Source organism: Onychostruthus taczanowskii, unplaced genomic scaffold (assembly GCF_017590055.1).
Source record: "Onychostruthus taczanowskii isolate IOZ18803 unplaced genomic scaffold, ASM1759005v1 scaffold20, whole genome shotgun sequence".
NCBI classification, from domain to species: Eukaryota; Metazoa; Chordata; class Aves; order Passeriformes; family Passeridae; genus Onychostruthus; species Onychostruthus taczanowskii.
Genome location: NW_024499240.1, coordinates 3335523 through 3349329, shown reverse-complemented (window position 1 = coordinate 3349329; position 13807 = coordinate 3335523). Strand labels below are relative to the sequence as shown.

The following is a 13807-nucleotide window of genomic DNA, read 5'->3' as shown; positions in this document are numbered from 1 at the left end:
GCTGTGGTAAATGAAAGAAACCACCAGGAGATTTAATAAAAAAATTATCCACTCCTCTTTCTCCAGTCTTCAAGAAAAGAAGACAGACACAGTAACTTCCTATCTTTTGGAACTATTACTCACTTATGAAAGAGCTACTGGAAGCCTAAGGAAATAAAATCATAACCTTGTGCAGTATAAATTCTTAAGAGGAATTCCTTAGGTTTTTTTTTTCTCCAAGGGTTGGACTGATTACACACACATGCTTAATATAAACACCAGAGAAGTAATAATCATAATGTTTTTAGCAGGATGAGATTTAGCTACCTTAGTGTGAAGCAATGCTGCAACGTGAATCATCTTCAATGACATATTTTACAGCACTTACAACTTTCTCTCCACTGGCAAAACTATTAGCTTCCAGTTAATTGGCACTGGAGTGCTTTCAAATGTTACTGGAATGGTTACAAAACTGAAAACGTTCCTATGTTAAAGGTTAATCCAAACCTTTCTCTTCAAACCTACCTTTACAAGTATTTAGAAAGACAGTTGTGTCATACATAAATAACCCTCTGACAATTGGAGCAGAGTCTAAGAACATCAATTAGATTTAAAGTGTGATACTTCAGTTGAACAGAAACTCTATTTTACACTGTGGTCTCCATAGCATGGAATAAATTAATTTATTAAACTGATATGAGAGAAAGAGCAAACCCTTCAAGGGTTTGGTCACTGTAGTAACATGGCACACCATTTTCATGCTGGCACTTTCAAGATACTGTGAATATAGAGTACTTGGAGGCAAAATGTTAGTTGTGGTGGCAAAAACCTTCAAATCATGCAGATGAAAGACAAAGAAAGGATAGTATTATGAATGAAGGATTTATTCGGGTGGAAAGTTTCTTGTTAGACCAGTCCTACAGCCAGTAAACTTGCCATTCAATTTCATGGTCACATATATCATCTAGTGAAAGTTTGAAGGCTGTCACTGAAAATATTAGGAGGAAAACCCTGTCTACTCTATTCACTGATGAGCGCTTTCAGTGCCCTTTGTTCACTCCTAAGTGTGAGTAACTATGATAAATTCTTTGCAAAGAGTTTTATCACATTTCACATTTCTCCAAGAAAAATTCATAATATGCTTAAGGGCTTTTCTAGCTTGCTGTTGGGAGATGCAATGTTGCATAGAGGAGTTCAAAGGCAGTTTGACGTATTTGAAATATGTTAATAGTTGAGTTTAGCTGGTGGGTATCAGGGATTTTCCAGTCTGCATGGACATTTGGAAAAACTCTGATTGCAGAATTTCCTGCAGTTACCACCCCTCAAAAAATAAAAAGACCCTTTCTCAAAACAGGCAAATTAAGAAACACCAATATTCCCATCTAACTCTCCACCCACCTCCCAAAGCACTGACACTGCTACAGATTTGTGTTAAAGCCATGGATTGCCCTGGAGGAGAGTTTCTGGAGCTTCAGAAAACCCTCAGAGCCAAGAGCCACTGGGTATTATTTGGGCCTGTTGGAAACAATCAACTTGTTTCAACTGTTCAACTGCTACAAAGGTGATAGATGCATACAATAATATGATATGTTCTTCTTCCTGAATTTACCAAGCAAGTGGACTTGGATTTAGCACCTGAAGATGAAACAAGGCTAAGAACTGAATGATAGACCAAGCAGGTCAAAGTACTAACTTCTTAGAGAAAATAAAAGTATTGATAGAAAAAAAAGCTCATTCCTGCTGAACAACAAACACAAAAACTATTCTGCAAACTTCCAGCTTGGTCAAACTCCAATAAACAAAAATTTGAAACAAAGCAAAGTTGGAATTGGCCCCTGGCACGTTTATCACCATTTACCAGCTAACTCTGGTGGTAGCAGATCAACAAAGGACTTCCATTGCTCTGTAGCTGGCAGCTAGCTGCTTTTTCTGCAGACTTGAATGGGCAGTTCTCCCAGCTCAGTACCCCAAAATGAATCTCAATCTCATACAAGAAGGTCTAAGGAGTTTCCCACATTGTTTTACCAGTACTCGTAGATGGTTTATTGCTGCACTTAACAGTACAACATCCATAAGCCAAGGTAAAATAGATGAATGCATAGTCAATAATCTGGGATTAAAGACAGGGAGAAAAGGTACAGGAACTAGGTTATGAAGCTGCATTATTCACTCAAAATCATACAGACAAGGACACAATGCATGTGAAAAATACCTTTCATACAGTGCAGATATGTCCAAGCAAGATTCCTCCAAAGGTGAACTCTCAAATCAATTCTCTTGCAACAAGTATTCTAATATGAATGATGGATTTCAATCTACAGTACATACTTCCTTATGCCTCTCTTTGGGTCTCACTGAAGCCCACTGATGAGGAAATGCAAATAAAAGCAAAATGTTACAAGCAGTAGTCACACCTATTCATAGACTAGCCCAGTGTCCAAAACATCTCTGCATTTTGGGAACTTGGGCAAAATGTTTTTTTTTTTCTGTCTGCACAGGACATCATAGAAGAGAAGAACATCTTTCTTAGTGTGTGGTTACTGAGTTTTATTCCAACTGAATTCACAAAGTGGTAGTTGATGAAGTGTGGTCTTGAATTTGTCCTAGGTAATAGGCCCAAATCTAATGTTGGAAAGTGCCCCTAGCCTAAGCACAGTCTGAAGAGCTACAGAAGCCAGGAAAGGGAAGATGCCCAGCCAGTGGTATAAAACCTCCTAGTACCCTTTCTAATATACTGCTTAAGGTCCTCCTTAAGCATCAGCAGCTCATGCTGAGTGTCCACATGTCACTGCTTACTGCTGTCGTTTGGTCATAGCTGGTTATCTCCAACAGGGAAAACAACTTCTTCTAAGGCAGCAGAAGCAGAGCCCAAGAGACTAGGAAAAGCAAGGCAAGATGCATACTAAAATATCTCTTGTTCTCCTTTTCCTCCAGCAAAATTCTCTGCCATATTAAAGACATACAGAGGAGGCCATGAGGTAAAGCACTCCATCGTGGGCAACTGCCACATCAATCCATGCTTAACTGAAAGATGAAAACGACTGAAGCTTCTCTGTTTTGTGAGAATTTACTCTGTCCCTCAGACTTCAAACATTCCTTTGGTCAGTTGTATAGAGACAAAATCAGAATTACCCATTTACACACAAAGTGTGCTGCTTGAAAGACTGAAGTTAGTTTAAATCCAGCAAACCTAGATGAAAATACTCAAGGCACAAGAGCTCTGACAGACCTAATCTGTCTGCTCACAATAAGGTTTATGAGGTTCACTTTAGTCCTCCACTAAAAGACTTCCAAACTGAATGAGGCTTACATCTGGTCTGCTGAAACTCAGAATAAGGGAGATCAAATGGACTTATGGACCTTCCAGCAAATTCTTCAGGTTGTGCTGTTGCTTACCGGGCCAGTGCTTCAAACATGAATGTGACACACTGCAGCAAAAATATGAAGCTAAAAAGTGACTCTGCCATAACAGAAAAATAAATTCTTTTCTAATGTAGCATTAAAAAGAATGCTGTAGAGTCCCTCAAAGGTGCAGCAGCAGATCTGACTGCTCTTGTTCTACATTTGAATGCATTCCCAGTCCACAGCACAGTCTCAACCCCTTTAACTTTGAGATGCTAATGAAATTTTAAAGATGCCTCAGCATGACACAGAACATCATCTAAAAAGATGGAAAAGTTGGAGAGCCTCCACCAACTAACCTGATACACGCCATGGTATGCTCAATTCAGCAAAAACTATTTAAAGTGCCCACTTGAGCAAGCACTTCACTTTCGGAGAAACTGCACATGCCTGAAGTTTTTCCATGAAAATATACTTTTCCATGTGTAAATGCAAGTAAAATGTGTAAATTCCAGTAAAATGTAAGATTTGCTGTTCTCCATCATCCACTGCTCACCTTCTGGCAGTGGTGGACAGACCTCTGGGCTCAGGCCTTGGACTGAAAGTCACACTGAGCTTCATGCAAACTCCACAGTTGCGGGTCTTGGCTCTGGAGATGAGAAGGCTTGAAGTACCATCACATAGCTTGCTCTTCATTTTAATCCCCACACTCTGAATGGGTGCACAAACATGCAGCTGGGCTACGGAATCATTAGTTGGGACTGAAAACTACTTTTTGCTGCAAAGGTTTCCTTTGGTTGTGAAAAGTTTATTCACTGTGAGAGTGCTCAAAGGAGCATTTCTGAGGCTGAGTTTAAGCAGTATTCAATGTTTATTTGCTTTAAATGGGAAGCATCACTAAGTTCCACACATGCTCACCGTGACTTAAAGCAGTCTGTTTTATCCTCAAATTGCATTTTTCTGCCCCCCACCCCCCCCCCCCCCCCCCCCCCAACTACAGGATAACAGCCTTCAACTTTCCAATTCACTCAAGAAGACTTAATCCAATTAATGTTGCTTCTGACATAGCCAGAGGTATACATTTCTTCTAGATGACTACCTCTAAAGACAAATATTTAGAGGATGAACCTAAAAACATCAGACTCTGAACTTCTGGATCAACTTCTTAATATTTGTGACATTGTCTACCTACCCATTACTCCAACTTTAAGTTAAAACCAAAACTAAACACAACAAACAGTAACCATTCTCCCCTAAACCAACAAAAAATTTCCCTAAAGACACTATTTTTTAGGCAACAAATCATGTAAAAATACAAGACAGAGCACTGAAAAGTAATGCTTAATCCATCCAATAAATAGGAGGTCAAACAGTAGACTCCACTAAATCTTTACTCATCTTCAATCCTGATACCTAGTCTGATACAAAGCTGCAAGTATGACTGCATGGTTAATGGAAGTAGCTGCACTGTTCCAATTTCCGGCCTCCCCAGATTTCTGTAATGACAATTTGCTGCATTTCCACAAAGCCTGACAGATGCAAGCAGATACAAAAAAAGTTCATTAAAAATAATACATAGGTAAATAAATGAATGAATAAAATCTTGCCTCTTTTGGCATAGTATTGCGGTTGAGTCAGCCTGGACCATGCAAATGGTAAATGTTCCTGCACTGTGGTTAAGCAGATGTTATACGAGGAAGAAGGCAGTTATGCACAACTCACTAAGATGTGCAAAACAGCAGGTATGATAAATTGAGAACACTGTATTGGCCCTCCTCTTCAATCTTCTGGATTAAGACTTGACTGTCATCTGATTTTCCTCTTGGTTGCAGTTTGAATCAGTTATTTAATATTATGTATTACAGTGCCACTTGAGAACAGTCCTGTCCTAAATATGTATACTCAAAATGCAGCTCTGAAAATCTTAAGAGCAAAATTTAGTAATGCAGAAAAGAGAAAAGGAAACAGTACTAAATTTTGAAGTGATGCAGTTTTATAAATAATAAAGTGTGTTTATATAATTAGGCCAGAAAATATGTATAATACAAAAGGTGTTTTGGTAATCATTCTAGGTTACATAGTTTCTGTTCAATGATTATGCAACTGTTCTTTTCTGACTACTTTGAGGGCTACATAAAATAAAGGACTGATAAGATCTCAGAGATCTATGATCCTTGCCAAATCATGCCCTACAAAGAGATGCTATCTGGAAAGTTCATGGGAAGCACACACAGAAAAACGAGATGTCACTGCCATGCACTGTCCCTTGTGGTCTGACCAGCAGACCCGTTTTCTCATCAGTGATGCTCAATGCAAACAGCTGCTGAGACTTGGAGAGAGAAGCCAACTCAAAAGCCCTTCTAGCAGGGACCTCTACTCTCACAATGATCTCACAAGTTGCAGACACAACAGCCGCTCACTGTCCCACCCCTTTACAGCTCTAGAGGAATCAAAACTTGAATCTTCCAGACTGCATTTGAATTTCACCTAGCAATATTGTCCTAGCCACAACGGCCAAAATTTGTATGCATAAGGCACCTTTGTGTCAGGTGCCTTTGTCACTACAGGACATGAGACAACACGATGCAGACACGCTGTTGCTCTCAAGGCAGGAAAAAGGGAAGTTTATTTTCTGACTCCAACATTTACAGATTTCCAAAGGCAACAGTGGACTGGAGGGTGCAAGTGCCACCTCTCCAATGACTGGACAAACTAACAGTCCATCAAGTTTCTCCTCCTCCATAAAAGAATGCAAAACATTAAGTTGTTTACAGAAAGTGTGTGAGAAAGTTTGATACAAGAATGCAAATATCAGAAGGCTTAGAAAATATTAAAAAATCAGGGTGACACGCCTTCTTAGACCAACTTGCATTACCTGTTTTCTTTTGTTCCCATGCTGAATGTTACTTTCCTGTAGCATTAAGTGTGCCCCAGAGTGGTTTTTAGCCTGCTAAAGCAGATGCTGAGCCCTTAGGAGTATGATCTTTGTGGAGACAGACTAGGTGTCAGTGCTGTTTCCCCATTTCCCTGAGGAAGCTGCCAGCTGTGCTCGATCCATGCAGCACATCCCAAGGTTGTGCCCAGCAACCACACACCCTCTGATTACATGGGTAGAGATCAGTCTGCCAGGGAGGACCTGCTTTGTCTTCACATTCTGTATTTCCATTTCAGAAGATAAACCTCCCCAACTTCCAAGCGGGAGTTGCAGGGCTAGCATAGCTAAGATTGGAGGATAAGCAATGTTTTTAGCAGCATATTCAAACCTCATTTTGTCAATTTTCTTTTCCCTTTTACATGCCAAAGAAGTATATTTACTTTGTCATTTATGTTCCTTCCCTTTCCCTGTCTCCCATTCATTGCTTGTTGGATCACTGAAAACTTCAGAAAAACCTCTACAAGTTGCTCATGACAGTGAAGGCTTTTTTTAGTCCATTTTTCATTTTTAAAGATGTATTTTCCCTCAGTATTTCAAGCACTGTAAAAAGAAAGAGGGACAGGAAATTTTTGTGCTATTTTTCTTGCAAAAGTGCTTTTATCAGAGCAGCAGCAATGAAACTGAAGACGACAGAAACCCAAATTTACCAGGAAGCACCATCTAACCAAACTATATTCATTAAAGTATTTAAATAACTAACCATAAGGGATAGCATTAATTTCAAAGCACACTTTCTGTAGCACCTTATACTGAATAATTCCTGTCTAATAGTCACAATTTCAGGCTGTTTCAGGGCCTGATCTTAGAAGATTTACTCTGCTAGTAACCGGGACTACGTAAGCTGATGCACTACTTGAATCCTCTGAAAAAATTAGTTAAAAATTTAAGTCTCACATACCCTTTTTAAAATCTCTAGTTTCTTGAGCTTGAGGGAAGGGAAAAATAAACATGCCTTTATGAGCACATCCTGGTCACCAGTCAATACAAGCAGAAGGGTCTGTCACACTGATAGTACCAGTAAAATGTAATGATTTCATGGATTTACATGTAATGCAAAATAGGAGCACAGCTACCAGCAAGGTCCCCACTGCAGCCTGGGCTCTGTGTGTTGTCACAGCAGGTCTATGGTGAGACACCAAAGCAGAAGACAGAAGTTGGATCAAACACTAGGTTACCATATGCCTGTAGCTACATTACCTACCATCATCCCAAAAAGCATTAGATGAACTAGCAAGTTTCTCATCTCCATCAGCATCATGTACATGCTCTCACAGAGACCATCACCACTACATAAATTCAGCTACAGGCCACTGCAAGCCCCCTTCCATTGGCAGACAACTTACTAACACATAAAAAACAGTGCAGTAGTATGTCTAGTTATATGTAAGTGAAAAATGCTAAACAATGTGAAAGCTAATTTTCGTCTTAACTCTGTGTCTCTGTGAAAAGGCATAGTCCATGTATCTATAAAATGAAAGGCAATAAGATAGGAAACAAAACTGTGTAACAACATAAATACAAGGGAGAAGAGGGAAGTAAGGATTTGCAGTGCATAAAATAAAATTCATTCATTGCTGTGTATGAAATAACATCTTACTGCCACTTAATTCTTCAGTGTCTCAAGGCACTTGTCTCCAGTGTTTGCCAACTTCATTTAAAGCTGAGGCTGACTGAAGGTGGCAGCTTGTCTCTGCCACAATGAGGAACTAGACAGTTTAAGGTGCAGAGAACACAAGAATGCAGTAGCTGTTACAGTCTCTTCAGTTTTCCTTTAGTTGTCTTAAATTGTTATATTGTGACTGTAATTTTGGATTTGTGTTCATATTAACTAGAACTTAGGGAGGAATTATTTAATTTCCATAATATAAGATAATGGTGAGCCCATACAACCCACAAGAGAATGGAAACCTAGTTAATTATAACCTTGCTTAATGTACAATGATAATGTTAAGTGATGGTGTCTTTGCAGGATGAGCACATGAGTTAATTTAAATTTATTAACTGCGTTAAAAACTGTGTCACAGAAGGCAGTAAGGGCAGGGAATTCAGAGTTTTAAGTAATTAAATTTGAGAGAAGAGAGAATTTCATAAGATGCAAAATATTAAGTGCTTAAAGCACTAACGTCTTAAAAACACAGTGAGCTATTATGAGGACATGGCACGGACATCTTTGCCTGTCTGCTCCAGCGGAATAGCAGGGAACCAGGGCTGGCAACTCCTGACACTGAACCAGTGTTGTAATTTCCCCCTAATACCATGTTTGGGCAGTGAAAAGTCCTGAGGCCCAGCTTAAAAAGACAGAATGGTGATCATAGACCAGATTCATATGTGGGTACGGCAGACACAGTAGGAGAGGAATCATGAGGGAAACTGCCAACCTTGCCCAATGCTGGGATCTGTTTCATATGAGCCCTGAGCTAACTGGAGCCTTTTGAGCAGCATACTACGGAGTTGCAAGAAGTCTACTTCCATCTTCTCCAGATGATTCAGCTTTTCAATGCAGCAGGATAGGAGGGCAAAGAGAGCAGACCCACATCCAATATTTTACTATTACAAAATAAAAAATTATAGGAAGAATGAAATAAAGGGTATATACAGAGTCACAGGTTGCAGCTGTTCAGTAGAAAATCATTCATTCACTCAGCCTGTGTTAATCTAAGCCTTCGTATTAGAGCTGGCAGAAGGAGGAGATCCACTCAGAGGACCACATGGCACAACATGCCCTGCTCCACCACACCATGTCCTCCCACTCTCTCACATCAGGAGGGACCAAGGTGGCTGAAGCTGCTTCCCCTGCTTCTCTTCTCCATCACATTGAAACCTGAGCTTTCACCATGGATGCAAGTACTGTCCCTGCTTCCCTGGTTTACCTTCTGTTACTTGACTGCACACACACTCTCCACAACCACAAGAAACAGAACTCCAGCAAGCTCATAACCCACAACTGAAAAATCTGAGTGATGAGGACCCTATGTTTGCATGCAGGGTAACCTTTAACCCCAGAGAGTATGGTGGATCACCCTACAAAACAGCTGGACAGCTAGCTTGGCAGGGCAGGGCAAATCAGAGGGTAAGGATGCAGAGCTCAGGGAGGTGGCCTTTACTGCTTATTGGATCTACAATGGTAGCCTGTGCTGCTGAACTACAGCTTGAGCCAGCCTGTGTAAGTATGCTTAATACAGATGTTCCAAGAGGCAAAGCTGAAGGCATAAACCCACAGCAAACCATGCTGTAGCAACTGGGCTTGATTGCCCAGAGTCTGCCTTTGGAAGTGTGAGTGCTGGGCAAGCTGTGTGTTGGAGAGGAGGTACATGGAAGCTGTTTAATATAGATTTGTCAGAGAACAAGTGTTAGAGAAGAATTAAAATTGCTGACATAGCTGCACTGTGTTCTCACAACTTTAAAATTAGAACAATTGCCAGCCATTCACTTATTTGTGTGTCCAGAGACTCAAGCTATAAATTACTATGTATTATGTAACTCAAGGCAACCAGTACTTTCTCACTCTCTCTTGGAGCAGGGAGGCCATCAGTGAGCCAGTGCTGAATGACATCATACACAAACATACATTTACGCAAAACAAAAGGCTCCATCAATACTCTTCTGCACTGACTTCATATATGGCTTAGAGAGTAGCAGACAAAGGAATCAGTAACAGGCAGAACTATTGAGTGCCACTCTTGTGGAGCAACACTTCACCCTGATGTAAAACAGATCAGGATTTCTGTCTTGATTTTTACATAAACAAACTTGACTCCAGGCCTTTTTGCATAGCTCTAGTTTCCTTGACACGAGTCTAATATAAATGCCTCATTCACTTTTACTTTCTACAGAGGCCTTGCATTCAAGCACATCTCTCTTCAGTGATGTTACTAGACGTAATTCTTTTAAGAGAGTAATAGGTCTTTGAATGTATCAACTCCAGAGTCTAAATGCAACTCTTACAATTCTATTGTAAAACTGCAGTATTTTACATGCTTAGTATAGATAAAAATTGCCAGATCATCTTTGTTACTCTGCACTTCAGTTACCACTTGCAAGCAATTAAGAGTCTTCTTTCTCAACTCCCCTATCACCTGAAGCCATAATAAACACCTCTTGCACTCAGCAAAGTCACATCTTCCCTGTTCTGGAACAATTTCACAGACCGCAACTCCCTTCACGTTTCATTGAACACCTATGTCCTTCATCCACAAGCTGCCTCACAAATCTGACTCTGCCAACACCCGAGCCTACTTGCCTCTCATGTCATAATCCACTTATCAACACTATACCAAATATGTGATTGCGCAAGTAACAGAAATTCCCATTCCATGGAAAACAGCAAAGGAAAACAAGGGAGATAGTGCAGTTCTGTGGCCACTGAAGAGAAACTACCACACTTGCTGCACAGCATGTTGCCTGTCTTCACAGACCCATCCCCTCTTTGCTTTTCTGGTCATGAAGCACTGGTTAGTCCTTTATTCCATGTAGCACCAGAGCAGTTGCCAAATCAGAATTAAATGGACCCAAAGTACCATCTACCACAAATTTTTGCTCAGATCAGAAGTGTGTTAGAAGCTGGCTTAGGAGAGCCTGATGCTATTAAACACTCAGAGCTAAAAGCCTATTTATTTTCTAATGCTTTACTGTTCAACACAAAGCACAGACTGATAAATTCTTTCACACATTTTTTTTATCATGTGCATCAGCACAGTTCAGAATTTCAACAACCAAACAGCTGTCTTCATTTCTTTCCCTTGCACAGTTATTTTCCAGTACAACTTTGCAGGAGAGAATTACTCTGATAGTTGAGAAAAGCAGTATGCCCAAGAAGTTGCCAAGAGCCCACAAATTTTTCCCACAAATGTGTGTAACAAGCAAAAAAAATAACCCAATCAGTATTTCTCTATATCTAGACACAAACATGTGCACACACACATACACACATATATACAGTCATAGATAGATAAAATCTTCCTCCAAAGCAACATGCATAAACAAAATTTCAATTCCTTAAGAAAAAGAATGTCTAGCTAGGATACAAGACAGAGGGTCTTCTCTCCCCTACATCAAAACTAAAAGACACCCTATTTAAAGACAATTTAGTATCCAAGCTTCTTCTAGAGAATAAAAGAGGGGTAAAAATAGATCTTTGGCTCTTCAGTCTGCACATTTCCATGTTTTCACACGCAGAATGTTGCATAAATTCAAAACATCTCTCTTGGCCATATGTTTCTTCCAGACACTCCTTAGAAACCATATAAATGTCTCTAATAAACAGCTTGCTTAAATGTACATAGCTGTAGGACAGACAAGGCATCGGCCTGATGACATTCCAAAATCCCAGGCTAGTAACTGACAGCATCACAGGTTCTCTCCCTTTGTGCCGGACAACAAGGGGAGAGGACAGAATGCTGTCTCTTTCTTTGAGAAAACCAGACACTGGTAGTATGAGCAGAAACAACACACTGAAACTGGGAAGACACTGGAAGTGGCTTGGGAATCACTACTGCATTGGTTTTCTGACACATCAAATGTTAACAAAGACATTATTGGATCCTGTCTTCTGTGTGGCAATAAGCAAAGTAATATTCTTGATGTTAGGATGTGCCATAGGAACAGAGGGAAAAGAATAATAAAAACCCAACAGAAATACATAGAAATAGAAAAGTCCATTTTGCACACTCAGTTGACCACTTTTTTTCCTCCTTTATGCATCTTGAATTTTTCAAGTTGAAGAAAAGAGTGCAAATAGTCTAAATTCACAAAATAGAAAGAAAAGCTACGGACAGACTATCCCCTGCAGCTAATACAGTAGGCCAAGTGCCTGAGCTTTGCAATCTGAGGTTACACTAGGTGGGTACCTTTCCTAGTGACTACAAACGGTGACTTTAACTCCAGACTTCATGCTAGAACCACCAAATCCTTGGGATACAAGGACTGACTTGCTAGTAAAATTATACTCAGTGCTGCATTTATCACTTTCTGACTGGATCATTAATCACCACCTGGTGATTATATACATTAATCACCAACTAGTGAAATTATCTATTTCATATAAATACTTATCACCATAACATCTGAAAGCTTAAGCAGTTACGTAATACCCCTGACATCTCACCATTAGGGTCTCTATGGCTCCAATAATCAAATTACACCTTCTCTTTCAGATTGACAGACAAAACTCTATGGCATGAATACTGGTTAAGGTTCCTGAAAAAGTAATTTATCTTCACTATAATGCTGTGAGACAAACAGTATCTATACACAGGAGATTTCAATACTGCCTTTTTCTTCAAATAACCGTCATCTGCCCATGGCCTGAATATCTGACAAAGACTGGCAGCAAAAGAATTATTCCATTTGGGAAAAAAACAACAAAATCAACAAAAAATACCCCCCCCCAAAACAAAAACAAACCCCAAAACCAAACAAACATACAATAAAACACAACAAAACAAACAAAAAACCACACAAAACAAAACCATAAACCCCTCACAAAAACAAACAAACACAAACAAAAAACAAAAATAACACCAAACACCCCTTTCCCCTCAAGAAGCAGTGAGCAGTGTAGGTTTTGGGGTTTCTCTGCACTCTGTTCATGACCAGAATTGTAATTGCTTGAAAAGAAGGGAAGGGTTTGAGAAAGTGAGAAATCTGTGACAATAAGAATCTAGTAATGAAGCTACTGGCACAGTGCATTTCGGGCTGGATCTCTGGCATCATTCAATTCAGGCAAGTGTGTTTATCATTAAATTTCACTCTCAGCTTTTGCCACACTGAAGTTACTCTACCTTACATAGTGCCCACGCTATTCATTTGCAAGAAAGATAAGGCAGTCAAAAATGGCCTACAGCCTTTCTGGCATAGCTCCTCTTCCCTTTCATCATGGAAAAGCCACTCTGGGCCCAAGGAACACTTTGTCTAGCAGTAAATTGAACCATCTCCATGTAAAAAGAGTTGGAGTTATTTTTAAGCAGATCCACATTTGCTATGGGCTCTTTCATTTTTCTTCCCAAGCCACACTCAGGTAGTGCTGTTCCCAGCAGAAATGAAGCCTTCTCTGGAGGGACAACAGCAGCTCAGCAGTATGAAGGTGTAGACAGAGATCACTGTCACTCTGCTTGCTCTGTTCTTGCTTATGAGATAAGGGCACACTTGGTTCTGTCAAAACTCTCCACTGGCACCTGAATTACTGAATTCTGAGTGCTCTTCTTCCCATGACTGCAGCGGGAACACATACTTCAGGTAGCTCAGAGCTTCAAAGCACCTGTCACACACAGTCATCATATCTCTGAAAAGCCACCCCATTGACTCAATAGCTATGAAAAGGCTACAGGCCTCATACCAAAGGATTTCCTTGGTGAAAACTTTCTGAAGTACCTCGCTTAGTGCTCTGATGGACAGATTTAACTAAACAACACTTTAACTGAACCCATACTGAGGGGATAAAGGGTAACCCTGGGTTTCCACTAGTAGTCTGAATACAACTTTGTCCAAGATGTGTCAGGTCAGCTGGTGGTACACAGTCCATCACTGGAAATGCTCCCAGGACAAGGCACACAC

At 40.1% G+C, this 13807-nt stretch overlaps 1 protein-coding gene across 2 annotated transcripts in view; it reads right to left on the bottom strand.

The window, feature by feature from the left end:
- The window catches only part of CERS6 (ceramide synthase 6), a 94380-nt gene that overhangs the window by 45597 nt on the left and 34976 nt on the right, over window positions 1-13807 (bottom strand). The window lies entirely within an intron of this gene.